Source organism: Pseudorca crassidens (genome assembly GCF_039906515.1).
Source record: "Pseudorca crassidens isolate mPseCra1 chromosome 1 unlocalized genomic scaffold, mPseCra1.hap1 SUPER_1_unloc_3, whole genome shotgun sequence".
In the NCBI taxonomy this organism is placed as follows: Eukaryota; Metazoa; Chordata; class Mammalia; order Artiodactyla; family Delphinidae; genus Pseudorca; species Pseudorca crassidens.
Window position 1 is genome coordinate 1301078 of NW_027135940.1, and position 16010 is coordinate 1317087.

The 16010-nt window shown below is 43.7% G+C and overlaps 1 long non-coding RNA gene across 6 annotated transcripts in view; it reads left to right on the forward strand.

Annotated features, from left to right (window-relative positions):
* Positions 1-16010, forward strand: part of LOC137217935 (uncharacterized) — a 1539267-nt gene that overhangs the window by 884910 nt on the left and 638347 nt on the right. For all 6 annotated transcript variants that reach the window (XR_010940334.1, XR_010940329.1, XR_010940330.1 and 3 more), the window contains exons 3-6: positions 984-1069; positions 2563-2648; positions 8881-8966; positions 10460-10545. This is a non-coding gene — a long non-coding RNA (uncharacterized lncRNA). The remainder of the gene's footprint in view (positions 1-983; positions 1070-2562; positions 2649-8880; positions 8967-10459; positions 10546-16010) is intronic.

Sequence of the window (16010 nt, forward strand, 5' to 3'; positions counted from 1 at the left end):
TGAAATCGGTTTCCTGCAATTCTGCCCCACTTTCAAGTCCTCTTGGCAGCCTTACTTCAATATATTTTTGGACTATAGCTGTCATTTAGAACTCTGCAGGTGTGTGAATTACAGTGTCCCTGAGCTCCTTTCTTCAACTCGCTTTCTTGTGAGCTGGCCGCAACATCGCAGGATTGCTTCAGTCCCTAGTGTGGTTCCAGCATGTCTCGCTGAGCCTTTGGTTAATTCCTCTTCCTGGAGGGAAATGAGAGTTAAATTTGCCCGTCCAGACACCTCCAGGTAGTCTCTCATTGGTTCTCCCTATTCCTGTTCATTTTCCGCAGAAATTGCAAACTGGGCCAAACAGGAGGTTAAAGGCACTGACTCTCCAAGTGGGGAGAGTGTTAGTAAAGTGTCTGGAATGTTGCACCCGAGTACCAGGGGACGAAATCTGAGACACATTTGAACACGTTTCCCGATCACACGGTGAATCATACTCTGGGTTCCACATGCATGTTTTAGCTGAAGGAAGAATCCCTTAAACCTGGAGAGTTGAGAACCATGGAATGGGTACCATGCAATATGACTTCCAAGGGTCTGCATTTGCTCACCGAACCTCACCAATCCTATCACTGCTGCGTTTATGCCGCTGTACACACGCTTGGTTCTCTTTTGGAGACATATAAATCCATAGGTTTTAAGATTCTTACTAGTCAGGTATATTCTTAGACGTTTAATATGGGGTGTTGAGTCCACTTCGTTGAGCAAGGAGTAGCTCTTGTCTATTACATATTTGGCTTATGGAAAGGTATCTGTGCTAATTTCAATCTCTGGTTTTATGCAGCACCCCAACTCACCTTTCCCCTTAAGCAAGCATAAGTTGGTTTTCTACATTTGAGACCCTATTCTGTTTTGTAATTCAGTTCCTGTGTAGCCAAGTTTACAATCTGTGTGTTAGTGATATCTTACGATGTTTCTTTTTCTGTGTGACTTGTTTCACTTAGAATCATCATACCTGAATCCACTCATTATGCTGCTACTGGCCTGATGACATAGATTTCATTGCTGAGTGATATTGCATTGTACTTAAGTACCAGAACTTCTTTATCCATTTTTCGCTTTCTGTGATATTGAACTTGAACCGTAAACGAGGTTCTTGTAAACAGAGCCGTTCCAAACTTTGGGGTGGCTGTGTCTTTTTGATTTTAATTTCCCTAATCTATAGGACCAAAAATGGAAGTGCCCTAGGCTCAGTTGCTTTGTTTTTCAGATGTTTCAGGAAACACCATACCCTTCTCCAGAGTGGCTGTTGGCAATTTACATCCCGCCCATCAGCCTAAGTAGGCTCCCAGTTCTCCATGGTCTGTCCTGCCTTTCTGGATTTTACACATTTTTCAGATGGCCCTTTTGACCGGGGGGCAGTGAGACTTCATTGTAGTGCAGATTTCCTTTGCAAGCTTGCTTGGTTGGCCAAAAAGGGCGTATGCGTTTTTTCCTGAATATATTCAGGAAAAAAAGAATACGCCCTTTTTGGCCAAGTGCATCATTGTGGACGTTCTGCCTCTTCTCCTGTGCTTTACATGCAATTCCAGTCTACCTCCTGAAATCGGTTTCCTGCAATTCTGCCCCGTTTTCAAGTCCTCTTGGCAGCCTTACTTCAATATATTTTTGGACGATAGCTGTCATTTATAACTCTGCAGCTTTGTGAATTACAGTGCCCCTGAGCTCCTTTCTTCAACTCGCTTTCTTGTGAGCTGGCCGCAACACCAAAGGATTGCTTCAGGCCCTAGTGTGGTTCTGGCATGGCTCGCTTAGCCTTTGGTTAATTCCTCTTCCTGGTGGGAAATGAGAGTAAAATTTGCCCGTCCAGACACCTCCAGCTAGTCTCTCATTGGTTCTCCCTATTCCTGTTCATTTTCCGAAGAAATTGCAAACTGGGCCAAACAGGAGGTTAAAGGCACTGACTCTCCAAGTGGGGAGAGTGTTAGTAAAGCATCTGGTATGTTGCACCCGAGTACCAGAGGAAGAAAACTGAGACACATTTGAACACGTTTCCCGATCACACGGTGGATCATACTCTGGGTTCCACGTGCATGTTTTAGCTGAAGGAAGAATCCCTTAAACCTGGAGAGTTGAGAACCATGGAATGGGTACCATGCAATATGACTTCAAAGGGTCTGCATTTGCTCACCGAACCTCACCAATCCTATCACTGCTGCGTTTATGCCGCTGTACACACACTTGATTCGCTTTTGTAGACATATCAAACCATAGGTTTTAAGATACTTACTAGTCACGTATATTTTTAGGCGTTTAATATGGGGTGTTGAGTCCACTTCGTTGAGCAAGCAGTAGCTCTTGTCTATTACATATTGGGTTATGGAAAGGTATCTGTGCTAATTTCAATCTCTGGTTTTATGCAGCACCCCAACTCACCTTTCCCCTTAAGCAAGCATAAGTTGGTTTTCTACATTTGAGACCCTATTCTGTTTTGTAATTCAGTTCCTGTGTAGGCAAGTTTTCATTCCGTGTATTAGTGATATCTTATGATGTTTCTTTTTCTGTGGGACTTATTTCACTTAGAATCATCGTACCTGAATCCACTCATTATGCTGCTACTGGCCTGATGACATAGATTTCATTGCTGAGTGATATTGCATTGTACTTAAGTACCAGAACTTCTTTATCCATTTTTCGCTTTCTGCGATATTGAACTTGAACCGTAAACGAGGTTCTTGTAAACAGAGCCGTTCCAAACTTTGGGGTGGCTGTGTCTTTTTGATTTTAATTTCCCTAATCTATAGGACCAAAAATGGAAGTGCCCTAGCCTCAGTTGCTATGTTTTTCAGATGTTTCAGGAAACACCATACACTTCTCCAGAGTGGCTGTTGGCAATTTACATCCCGCCCATCAGCCTAAGTAGGCTCCCAGTTCTCCATGGTCTGTCCTGCCTTTCTGGATTTTACACATTTTTCAGATGGCCCTTTTGACCGGGGGGCAGTGAGACTTCATTGTAGTGCAGATTTCCTTTGCAAGCTTGCTTGGTTGGCCAAAAAGGGCGTATGCGTTTTTTCCTGAATATATTCAGGAAAAAAAGAATACGCCCTTTTTGGCCAAGTGCATCATTGTGGACGTTCTGCCTCTTCTCCTGTGCTTTACATGCAATTCCAGTCTACCTCCTGAAATCGGTTTCCTGCAATTCTGCCCCGTTTTCAAGTCCTCTTGGCAGCCTTACTTCAATATATTTTTGGACGATAGCTGTCATTTATAACTCTGCAGCTTTGTGAATTACAGTGCCCCTGAGCTCCTTTCTTCAACTCGCTTTCTTGTGAGCTGGCCGCAACACCAAAGGATTGCTTCAGGCCCTAGTGTGGTTCTGGCACGGCTCGCTTAGCCTTTGGTTAATTCCTCTTCCTGGTGGGAAATGAGAGTAAAATTTGCCCGTCCAGACACCTCCAGCTAGTCTCTCATTGGTTCTCCCTATTCCTGTTCATTTTCCGAAGAAATTGCAAACTGGGCCAAACAGGAGGTTAAAGGCACTGACTCTCCAAGTGGGGAGAGTGTTAGTAAAGCATCTGGAATGTTGCACCCGAGTACCAGGGGAAGAAAACTGAGACACATTTGAACACGTTTCCCGATCACACGGTGGATCATACTCTGGGTTCCACGTGCATGTTTTAGCTGAAGGAAGAATCCCTTAAACCTGGAGAGTTGAGAACCATGGAATGGGTACCATGCAATATGACTTCAAAGGGTCTGCATTTGCTCACCGAACCTCACCAATCCTATCACTGCTGCGTTTATGCCGCTGTACACACGCTTGATTCGCTTTCGTAGACATATCAATCCATAGGTTTTAAGATACTTACTAGTCACGTATATTTTTAGGCGTTTAATATGGGGTGTTGAGTCCACTTCGTTGAGCAAGCAGTAGCTCTTGTCTATTACATATTGGGTTATGGAAAGGTATCTGTGCTAATTTCAATCTCTGGTTTTATGCAGCACCCCAACTCACCTTTCCCCTTAAGCAAGCATAAGTTGGTTTTCTACATTTGAGACCCTATTCTGTTTTGTAATTCAGTTCCTGTGTAGGCAAGTTTACATTCCGTGTATTAGTGATATCTTATGATGTTTCTTTTTCTGTGGGACTTATTTCACTTAGAATCATTGTACCTGAATCCACTCATTATGCTGCTACTGGCCTGATGACATAGATTTCATTGCTGAGTGATATTGCATTGTACGTAAGTACCACAACTTCCTTATCCATTTTTCGCTTTCTGCGATATTGAACTTGTACCGTAACTGAGGTTCTTGTAAACAGAGCCGTCCCAAATTTTGGGGTGGCTGTGTCTTTTTGATTTTAATTTCCCTAATCTATAGGACCATAAGTGGAAGTGCCCTAGGCTCTGTTACTTTGTTTTTTAGATGTTTCAGGAAACGCCATACAATTCTCCAGAGTGGCTGTTGGCCATTTACATCTCGCCCATCAGTCTAACTAGGCTCCCAGATCTCCATGGCCTGTCCTGCCTTTCTGGATTTTACACTTTTGTCAGATGGCCCTTTTGACCGGGGGGCAGTGAGACTTCATTGTAGTGCAGATTTCCTTTGCAAGCTTGCTTGGTTGACCAAAAAGGGCGTATGCGTTTTTTCCTGAATATATTCAGGAAAAAACGCATACGCCCTTTTTGGCCAAGTGCATCATTGTGGACGTTCTGCCTCTTTTCCTAAGGTTTACATGCAATTCCAGTCTACCTCCGGAAATCGGTTTCCTGCAATTCTGTCCCGCTTTCAAGTCCTCTTGGCAGCCTTACTTCAATATATTTTTGGACGATAGGTGTCATTTATAACTCTGCAGGTTTGTGAATTACAGTGCCCCTGAGCTCCTTTCTTCAACTCGCTTTCTTGTGAGCTGGCCGCAACACCACATGATTGCTTCAGGCCCTAGGGTGGTTCCGGCATGGCTCGCTGAGCCTTTGGTTAATTCCTCTTCCTGGTGGGAAATGAGAGTTAAATTTGCCCGTCCAGACGCCTCCAGCTAGTCTCTCATTGGTTCTCCCTATTCCTGTTCATTTTCCGCAGAAATTGCAAACTGGGCCAAACAGGAGGTTAAAGGCACTGACTCTCCAAGTGGGGAGAGTGTTAGTAAAGCGTCTGGAATGTTGCACCCGAGTACCAGGGGACGAAAACTGAGACACATTTGAACACGTTTCCCGATCACACGGTGGATCATACTCTGGGTTCCACATGCATGTTTTAGCTGAAGGAAGAATCCCTTAAACCTGGAGAGTTGAGAACCATGGAATGGGTACCATGCAATATGACTTCAAAGGGTCTGCATTTGCTCACCGAACCTCACCAATCCTATCACTGCTGCGTTTATGTCGTTGAACACACGCTTGGTTCTCTTTCGGAGACATATAAATCCATAGGTTTTAAGATTCTTACTAGTCAGGTATATTCTTAGGCGTTTAATATGGGGTGTTGAGTCCACTTCGTTGAGCAAGCAGTAGCTCTTGTCTATTACATATTTGGCTTATGGAAAGGTATCTGTGTTAATTTCAATCTCTGGTTTTATGCAGCACCCCAAATAACCTTTCCTCGTAAGCAAGCGTAAGTTGGTTTTCTACATTTGAGACCCTATTCTGTTTTGTAATTCAGTTCCTGTGTAGCCAAGTTTACATTCCGTGTATTAGTGATACCTTATGATGTTTCTTTTTCTGTGTGACTTATTTCACTTAGAATCATCGTACCTGAATCCACTCATTATGCTGCTACTGGCCTGATGACATAGATTTCATTGCTGAGTGATATTGCATTGTACGTAAGTACCACAACTTCTTTATCCATTTTTCGCTTTCTGCGATATTGAACTTGTACCGTAAACGAGGTTCTTGTAAACAGAGCTGTCCCAAACTTTGGGGTGGCTGTGTCTTTTTGATTTTAATTTCCCTAATCTATAGGACCATAAGTGGAAGTGCCCTAGGCTCTGTTGCTTGTTTTTTAGATGTTTCAGGAAACACCATACACTTCTCCAGAGTGGCTGTTGGCAATTTACATCCCACCCGTCAGCATAAGAAGGCTCCCAGTTCTCCATGGCCTGTCCTGCCTTTGTGGATTTTACACTTTTTCAGATGGCCCTTTTGAACGGGGGGGCAGTGAGACTTCATTGTAGTGCAGATTTCCTTTGCAAGCTTGCTTGGTGGGCCAAAAAGGGTGTCTGCGTTTTTTCCTGAGTATATTCAGGAAAAAACGCATACGTCCTTTTTGGCCAAGTGCATCATTGTGGACGTTCTGCCTCTTTTCCTATGCTTTACATGCAATTCCAGTCTACCTCCTGAAATCGGTTTCCTGCAATTCTGCCCCGCTTTCAAGTCCTCTTGGCAGCCTTACTTCAATATATTTTTGGACGATAGCTGTCATTTAGAACTCTGCAGGTTTGTGAATTACAGGGCCCCTGAGTTCCTTTCTTCAACTCGCTTTCTTGTGAGCTGGCCGCAACACCGCAGGATTGCTTCAGGCCCTAGTGTGGTTCCGGCATGGCACACTGAGCCTTTGGTTAATTCCTCTTCCTGGTGGGAAATGAGAGTTAAATTTGCCCGTCCAGACTCCTCCAGCTAGTCTCTCATTTGTTCTCCCTATTCCTGTTCATTTTCCGCAGAATTTGCAAACTGGGCCAAACAGGAGGTTAAAGGCACTGACTCTCCAAGTGGGGAGAGTGTTAGTAAAGCGTCTGGAATGTTGCACCCGAGTACCAGGGGATGAAAACTGAGACATATTTGAACACGTTTCCCGATCACACGTTGGATCATACTCTGGGTTCCACATGCATGTTTTAGCTGAAGGAAGAATCCCTTAAACCTGAAGAGTTGAGAACCATGGAATGGGAACCCTGCAATATGACTTCAAAGGGTCTGCATTTGCTCACCGAACCTCACCAATCCTATCACTGTTGCATTTATGCCGCTGTACACATGCTTGACTCTCTTTCAGAGACATATAAATCCATAGGTTTTAAGATTCTTACTAGTCAGGTGTATTCTTAGGCGTTTAATATGGGGTGTTGAGTCCACTTCGTTGAGCAAGCAGTAGCTCTTGCCTATTACATATTTGGCTTATGGAAAGGTATCTGTGCTAATTTCTATCTCTGGTTTTATGCAGCAACCCAACTCACCTTTCCGCTTAAGCAAGCATAAGTTGGTGTTCTACATTTGAGACCCTATTCTGTTTTGTAATTCAGTTCCTGTGTAACCAAGTTTACATTCCGTGTATTAGTGATATCTTATGATGTTTCTTTTTCTGTGGGACTTATTTCACTTAGAATCATCGTACCTGAATCCACTCATTATGCTGCTACTGGCCTGATGACATAGATTTCATTGCTGAGTGATATTGCATTCTACGTAAGTACCACAACTTCTTTATCCATTTTTCGCTTTCTGCGATATTGAACTTCTACCGTAAATGAGGTTCTTGTAAACAGAGCCGTCCCAAACTTTGGGGTGGCTGTGTCTTTTTTATTTTAATTTCCCTAATCTATAGGAGCATAAGTGGAATTTCCCTAGGCTCTGTTGCTTTGTTTTTTAGATGTTTCAGGAAACGCCATACACTTCTCCAGAGTGGCTGTTGGCAATTTACATCCCGCCCATCAGTCTAACTAGACTCCCAGTTCTCCATGGCCTGTCCTGCCTTTCTGGATTTTGCACTTTTTTCAGATGGCCCTTTTGACCGGGGGGCAGTGAGACTTCATTGTAGTGCAGATTTCCTTTGCAAGCTTGCTTGGTTGACCAAAAATGGTGTATGCGTTTTTTCCTGAATATATTCAGGATAAAACGCATACGTCCTTTTTGGCCAAGTGCATCATTGTGGACGTTCTGCCTCTTTTCCTATGCTTTACATGCAATTCCAGTCTACCTCCTGAAATCGGTTTCCTGCAATTCTGCCCCACTTTCAAGTCCTCTTGGCAGCCTTACTTCAATATATTTTTGGACTATAGCTGTCATTTAGAACTCTGCAGGTGTGTGAATTACAGTGTCCCTGAGCTCCTTTCTTCAACTCGCTTTCTTGTGAGCTGGCCGCAACATCGCAGGATTGCTTCAGTCCCTAGTGTGGTTCCAGCATGTCTCGCTGAGCCTTTGGTTAATTCCTCTTCCTGGAGGGAAATGAGAGTTAAATTTGCCCGTCCAGACACCTCCAGGTAGTCTCTCATTGGTTCTCCCTATTCCTGTTCATTTTCCGCAGAAATTGCAAACTGGGCCAAACAGGAGGTTAAAGGCACTGACTCTCCAAGTGGGGAGAGTGTTAGTAAAGTGTCTGGAATGTTGCACCCGAGTACCAGGGGACGAAATCTGAGACACATTTGAACACGTTTCCCGATCACACGGTGAATCATACTCTGGGTTCCACATGCATGTTTTAGCTGAAGGAAGAATCCCTTAAACCTGGAGAGTTGAGAACCATGGAATGGGTACCATGCAATATGACTTCCAAGGGTCTGCATTTGCTCACCGAACCTCACCAATCCTATCACTGCTGCGTTTATGCCGCTGTACACACGCTTGGTTCTCTTTTGGAGACATATAAATCCATAGGTTTTAAGATTCTTACTAGTCAGGTATATTCTTAGACGTTTAATATGGGGTGTTGAGTCCACTTCGTTGAGCAAGGAGTAGCTCTTGTCTATTACATATTTGGCTTATGGAAAGGTATCTGTGCTAATTTCAATCTCTGGTTTTATGCAGCACCCCAACTCACCTTTCCCCTTAAGCAAGCATAAGTTGGTTTTCTACATTTGAGACCCTATTCTGTTTTGTAATTCAGTTCCTGTGTAGCCAAGTTTACAATCTGTGTGTTAGTGATATCTTACGATGTTTCTTTTTCTGTGTGACTTGTTTCACTTAGAATCATCATACCTGAATCCACTCATTATGCTGCTACTGGCCTGATGACATAGATTTCATTGCTGAGTGATATTGCATTGTACTTAAGTACCAGAACTTCTTTATCCATTTTTCGCTTTCTGTGATATTGAACTTGAACCGTAAACGAGGTTCTTGTAAACAGAGCCGTTCCAAACTTTGGGGTGGCTGTGTCTTTTTGATTTTAATTTCCCTAATCTATAGGACCAAAAATGGAAGTGCCCTAGGCTCAGTTGCTTTGTTTTTCAGATGTTTCAGGAAACACCATACCCTTCTCCAGAGTGGCTGTTGGCAATTTACATCCCGCCCATCAGCCTAAGTAGGCTCCCAGTTCTCCATGGTCTGTCCTGCCTTTCTGGATTTTACACATTTTTCAGATGGCCCTTTTGACCGGGGGGCAGTGAGACTTCATTGTAGTGCAGATTTCCTTTGCAAGCTTGCTTGGTTGGCCAAAAAGGGCGTATGCGTTTTTTCCTGAATATATTCAGGAAAAAAAGAATACGCCCTTTTTGGCCAAGTGCATCATTGTGGACGTTCTGCCTCTTCTCCTGTGCTTTACATGCAATTCCAGTCTACCTCCTGAAATCGGTTTCCTGCAATTCTGCCCCGTTTTCAAGTCCTCTTGGCAGCCTTACTTCAATATATTTTTGGACGATAGCTGTCATTTATAACTCTGCAGCTTTGTGAATTACAGTGCCCCTGAGCTCCTTTCTTCAACTCGCTTTCTTGTGAGCTGGCCGCAACACCAAAGGATTGCTTCAGGCCCTAGTGTGGTTCTGGCATGGCTCGCTTAGCCTTTGGTTAATTCCTCTTCCTGGTGGGAAATGAGAGTAAAATTTGCCCGTCCAGACACCTCCAGCTAGTCTCTCATTGGTTCTCCCTATTCCTGTTCATTTTCCGAAGAAATTGCAAACTGGGCCAAACAGGAGGTTAAAGGCACTGACTCTCCAAGTGGGGAGAGTGTTAGTAAAGCATCTGGTATGTTGCACCCGAGTACCAGAGGAAGAAAACTGAGACACATTTGAACACGTTTCCCGATCACACGGTGGATCATACTCTGGGTTCCACGTGCATGTTTTAGCTGAAGGAAGAATCCCTTAAACCTGGAGAGTTGAGAACCATGGAATGGGTACCATGCAATATGACTTCAAAGGGTCTGCATTTGCTCACCGAACCTCACCAATCCTATCACTGCTGCGTTTATGCCGCTGTACACACACTTGATTCGCTTTTGTAGACATATCAAACCATAGGTTTTAAGATACTTACTAGTCACGTATATTTTTAGGCGTTTAATATGGGGTGTTGAGTCCACTTCGTTGAGCAAGCAGTAGCTCTTGTCTATTACATATTGGGTTATGGAAAGGTATCTGTGCTAATTTCAATCTCTGGTTTTATGCAGCACCCCAACTCACCTTTCCCCTTAAGCAAGCATAAGTTGGTTTTCTACATTTGAGACCCTATTCTGTTTTGTAATTCAGTTCCTGTGTAGGCAAGTTTTCATTCCGTGTATTAGTGATATCTTATGATGTTTCTTTTTCTGTGGGACTTATTTCACTTAGAATCATCGTACCTGAATCCACTCATTATGCTGCTACTGGCCTGATGACATAGATTTCATTGCTGAGTGATATTGCATTGTACTTAAGTACCAGAACTTCTTTATCCATTTTTCGCTTTCTGCGATATTGAACTTGAACCGTAAACGAGGTTCTTGTAAACAGAGCCGTTCCAAACTTTGGGGTGGCTGTGTCTTTTTGATTTTAATTTCCCTAATCTATAGGACCAAAAATGGAAGTGCCCTAGCCTCAGTTGCTATGTTTTTCAGATGTTTCAGGAAACACCATACACTTCTCCAGAGTGGCTGTTGGCAATTTACATCCCGCCCATCAGCCTAAGTAGGCTCCCAGTTCTCCATGGTCTGTCCTGCCTTTCTGGATTTTACACATTTTTCAGATGGCCCTTTTGACCGGGGGGCAGTGAGACTTCATTGTAGTGCAGATTTCCTTTGCAAGCTTGCTTGGTTGGCCAAAAAGGGCGTATGCGTTTTTTCCTGAATATATTCAGGAAAAAAAGAATACGCCCTTTTTGGCCAAGTGCATCATTGTGGACGTTCTGCCTCTTCTCCTGTGCTTTACATGCAATTCCAGTCTACCTCCTGAAATCGGTTTCCTGCAATTCTGCCCCGTTTTCAAGTCCTCTTGGCAGCCTTACTTCAATATATTTTTGGACGATAGCTGTCATTTATAACTCTGCAGCTTTGTGAATTACAGTGCCCCTGAGCTCCTTTCTTCAACTCGCTTTCTTGTGAGCTGGCCGCAACACCAAAGGATTGCTTCAGGCCCTAGTGTGGTTCTGGCACGGCTCGCTTAGCCTTTGGTTAATTCCTCTTCCTGGTGGGAAATGAGAGTAAAATTTGCCCGTCCAGACACCTCCAGCTAGTCTCTCATTGGTTCTCCCTATTCCTGTTCATTTTCCGAAGAAATTGCAAACTGGGCCAAACAGGAGGTTAAAGGCACTGACTCTCCAAGTGGGGAGAGTGTTAGTAAAGCATCTGGAATGTTGCACCCGAGTACCAGGGGAAGAAAACTGAGACACATTTGAACACGTTTCCCGATCACACGGTGGATCATACTCTGGGTTCCACGTGCATGTTTTAGCTGAAGGAAGAATCCCTTAAACCTGGAGAGTTGAGAACCATGGAATGGGTACCATGCAATATGACTTCAAAGGGTCTGCATTTGCTCACCGAACCTCACCAATCCTATCACTGCTGCGTTTATGCCGCTGTACACACGCTTGATTCGCTTTCGTAGACATATCAATCCATAGGTTTTAAGATACTTACTAGTCACGTATATTTTTAGGCGTTTAATATGGGGTGTTGAGTCCACTTCGTTGAGCAAGCAGTAGCTCTTGTCTATTACATATTGGGTTATGGAAAGGTATCTGTGCTAATTTCAATCTCTGGTTTTATGCAGCACCCCAACTCACCTTTCCCCTTAAGCAAGCATAAGTTGGTTTTCTACATTTGAGACCCTATTCTGTTTTGTAATTCAGTTCCTGTGTAGGCAAGTTTACATTCCGTGTATTAGTGATATCTTATGATGTTTCTTTTTCTGTGGGACTTATTTCACTTAGAATCATTGTACCTGAATCCACTCATTATGCTGCTACTGGCCTGATGACATAGATTTCATTGCTGAGTGATATTGCATTGTACGTAAGTACCACAACTTCCTTATCCATTTTTCGCTTTCTGCGATATTGAACTTGTACCGTAACTGAGGTTCTTGTAAACAGAGCCGTCCCAAATTTTGGGGTGGCTGTGTCTTTTTGATTTTAATTTCCCTAATCTATAGGACCATAAGTGGAAGTGCCCTAGGCTCTGTTACTTTGTTTTTTAGATGTTTCAGGAAACGCCATACAATTCTCCAGAGTGGCTGTTGGCAATTTACATCTCGCCCATCAGTCTAACTAGGCTCCCAGATCTCCATGGCCTGTCCTGCCTTTCTGGATTTTACACTTTTGTCAGATGGCCCTTTTGACCGGGGGGCAGTGAGACTTCATTGTAGTGCAGATTTCCTTTGCAAGCTTGCTTGGTTGACCAAAAAGGGCGTATGCGTTTTTTCCTGAATATATTCAGGAAAAAACGCATACGCCCTTTTTGGCCAAGTGCATCATTGTGGACGTTCTGCCTCTTTTCCTAAGGTTTACATGCAATTCCAGTCTACCTCCGGAAATCGGTTTCCTGCAATTCTGTCCCGCTTTCAAGTCCTCTTGGCAGCCTTACTTCAATATATTTTTGGACGATAGGTGTCATTTATAACTCTGCAGGTTTGTGAATTACAGTGCCCCTGAGCTCCTTTCTTCAACTCGCTTTCTTGTGAGCTGGCCGCAACACCACATGATTGCTTCAGGCCCTAGGGTGGTTCCGGCATGGCTCGCTGAGCCTTTGGTTAATTCCTCTTCCTGGTGGGAAATGAGAGTTAAATTTGCCCGTCCAGACGCCTCCAGCTAGTCTCTCATTGGTTCTCCCTATTCCTGTTCATTTTCCGCAGAAATTGCAAACTGGGCCAAACAGGAGGTTAAAGGCACTGACTCTCCAAGTGGGGAGAGTGTTAGTAAAGCGTCTGGAATGTTGCACCCGAGTACCAGGGGACGAAAACTGAGACACATTTGAACACGTTTCCCGATCACACGGTGGATCATACTCTGGGTTCCACATGCATGTTTTAGCTGAAGGAAGAATCCCTTAAACCTGGAGAGTTGAGAACCATGGAATGGGTACCATGCAATATGACTTCAAAGGGTCTGCATTTGCTCACCGAACCTCACCAATCCTATCACTGCTGCGTTTATGTCGTTGAACACACGCTTGGTTCTCTTTCGGAGACATATAAATCCATAGGTTTTAAGATTCTTACTAGTCAGGTATATTCTTAGGCGTTTAATATGGGGTGTTGAGTCCACTTCGTTGAGCAAGCAGTAGCTCTTGTCTATTACATATTTGGCTTATGGAAAGGTATCTGTGTTAATTTCAATCTCTGGTTTTATGCAGCACCCCAAATAACCTTTCCTCGTAAGCAAGCGTAAGTTGGTTTTCTACATTTGAGACCCTATTCTGTTTTGTAATTCAGTTCCTGTGTAGCCAAGTTTACATTCCGTGTATTAGTGATACCTTATGATGTTTCTTTTTCTGTGTGACTTATTTCACTTAGAATCATCGTACCTGAATCCACTCATTATGCTGCTACTGGCCTGATGACATAGATTTCATTGCTGAGTGATATTGCATTGTACGTAAGTACCACAACTTCTTTATCCATTTTTCGCTTTCTGCGATATTGAACTTGTACCGTAAACGAGGTTCTTGTAAACAGAGCTGTCCCAAACTTTGGGGTGGCTGTGTCTTTTTGATTTTAATTTCCCTAATCTATAGGACCATAAGTGGAAGTGCCCTAGGCTCTGTTGCTTGTTTTTTAGATGTTTCAGGAAACACCATACACTTCTCCAGAGTGGCTGTTGGCAATTTACATCCCACCCGTCAGCATAAGAAGGCTCCCAGTTCTCCATGGCCTGTCCTGCCTTTGTGGATTTTACACTTTTTCAGATGGCCCTTTTGAACGGGGGGGCAGTGAGACTTCATTGTAGTGCAGATTTCCTTTGCAAGCTTGCTTGGTGGGCCAAAAAGGGTGTCTGCGTTTTTTCCTGAGTATATTCAGGAAAAAACGCATACGTCCTTTTTGGCCAAGTGCATCATTGTGGACGTTCTGCCTCTTTTCCTATGCTTTACATGCAATTCCAGTCTACCTCCTGAAATCGGTTTCCTGCAATTCTGCCCCGCTTTCAAGTCCTCTTGGCAGCCTTACTTCAATATATTTTTGGACGATAGCTGTCATTTAGAACTCTGCAGGTTTGTGAATTACAGGGCCCCTGAGTTCCTTTCTTCAACTCGCTTTCTTGTGAGCTGGCCGCAACACCGCAGGATTGCTTCAGGCCCTAGTGTGGTTCCGGCATGGCACACTGAGCCTTTGGTTAATTCCTCTTCCTGGTGGGAAATGAGAGTTAAATTTGCCCGTCCAGACTCCTCCAGCTAGTCTCTCATTTGTTCTCCCTATTCCTGTTCATTTTCCGCAGAATTTGCAAACTGGGCCAAACAGGAGGTTAAAGGCACTGACTCTCCAAGTGGGGAGAGTGTTAGTAAAGCGTCTGGAATGTTGCACCCGAGTACCAGGGGATGAAAACTGAGACATATTTGAACACGTTTCCCGATCACACGTTGGATCATACTCTGGGTTCCACATGCATGTTTTAGCTGAAGGAAGAATCCCTTAAACCTGAAGAGTTGAGAACCATGGAATGGGAACCCTGCAATATGACTTCAAAGGGTCTGCATTTGCTCACCGAACCTCACCAATCCTATCACTGTTGCATTTATGCCGCTGTACACATGCTTGACTCTCTTTCAGAGACATATAAATCCATAGGTTTTAAGATTCTTACTAGTCAGGTGTATTCTTAGGCGTTTAATATGGGGTGTTGAGTCCACTTCGTTGAGCAAGCAGTAGCTCTTGCCTATTACATATTTGGCTTATGGAAAGGTATCTGTGCTAATTTCTATCTCTGGTTTTATGCAGCAACCCAACTCACCTTTCCGCTTAAGCAAGCATAAGTTGGTGTTCTACATTTGAGACCCTATTCTGTTTTGTAATTCAGTTCCTGTGTAACCAAGTTTACATTCCGTGTATTAGTGATATCTTATGATGTTTCTTTTTCTGTGTGACTTATTTCACTTAGAATCATCGTACCTGAATCCACTCATTATGCTGCTACTGGCCTGATGACATACATTTCATTGCTGAGTGATATTGCATTGTACGTAAGTACCACAACTTCTTTATCCATTTTTCGCTTTCTGTGATATTGAACTTGTATTGTAAACGAGGTTCTTGTAAACAGAGCCGTCCCAAACATTGAGGTGGCTGTGTCTTTTTGATTTTAATTTCCCTAATCTATAGGACCATAAGTGGAAGTGCCTTAGGCTGTGTTGCTCTGTTTCTTAGATGTTTCAGGAAACACCATACACTTCTCCAGAGTGGCTGTTGGCAATTTACATCCCGCCCATCAGCATAACAAGGCTCCCAGTTCTCCTTGGCCTGTCCTGCCTTTCTGGATTTTACACTTTTTTCAGATGGCCCTTTTGACCGGTGGGCAGTGAGTCTTCATTGTAGTGCAGATTTCCTTTGCAAGCTTGCTTGCTTGGCCAAAAAGGGCGTATGCGTTTTTTCCTGAGTATATTCAGGAAAAAACGCAGACGCCCTTTTTGGCCAAGTGCATCATTGTGGACGTTCTGCCTCTTTTCCTATGTTTTACATGCAATTCCAGTCTACCTCCTGAAATCGGTTTCCTGCAATTCTGCCCCGCTTTCAAGTCCTCTTGGCAGCCTTACTTCAATATATTTTTGGACGATAGCTGTCATTTAGAACTCTGCAGGTGTGTGAATTACAGTGCCCCTGAGCTCCTTTCTTCAACTCGCTTTCTTGTGAGCTGGCCGCAACACCGCAGGATTGCTTCAGGCCCTAGTGTTGTTCCGGCATGGCTCGCTGAGCC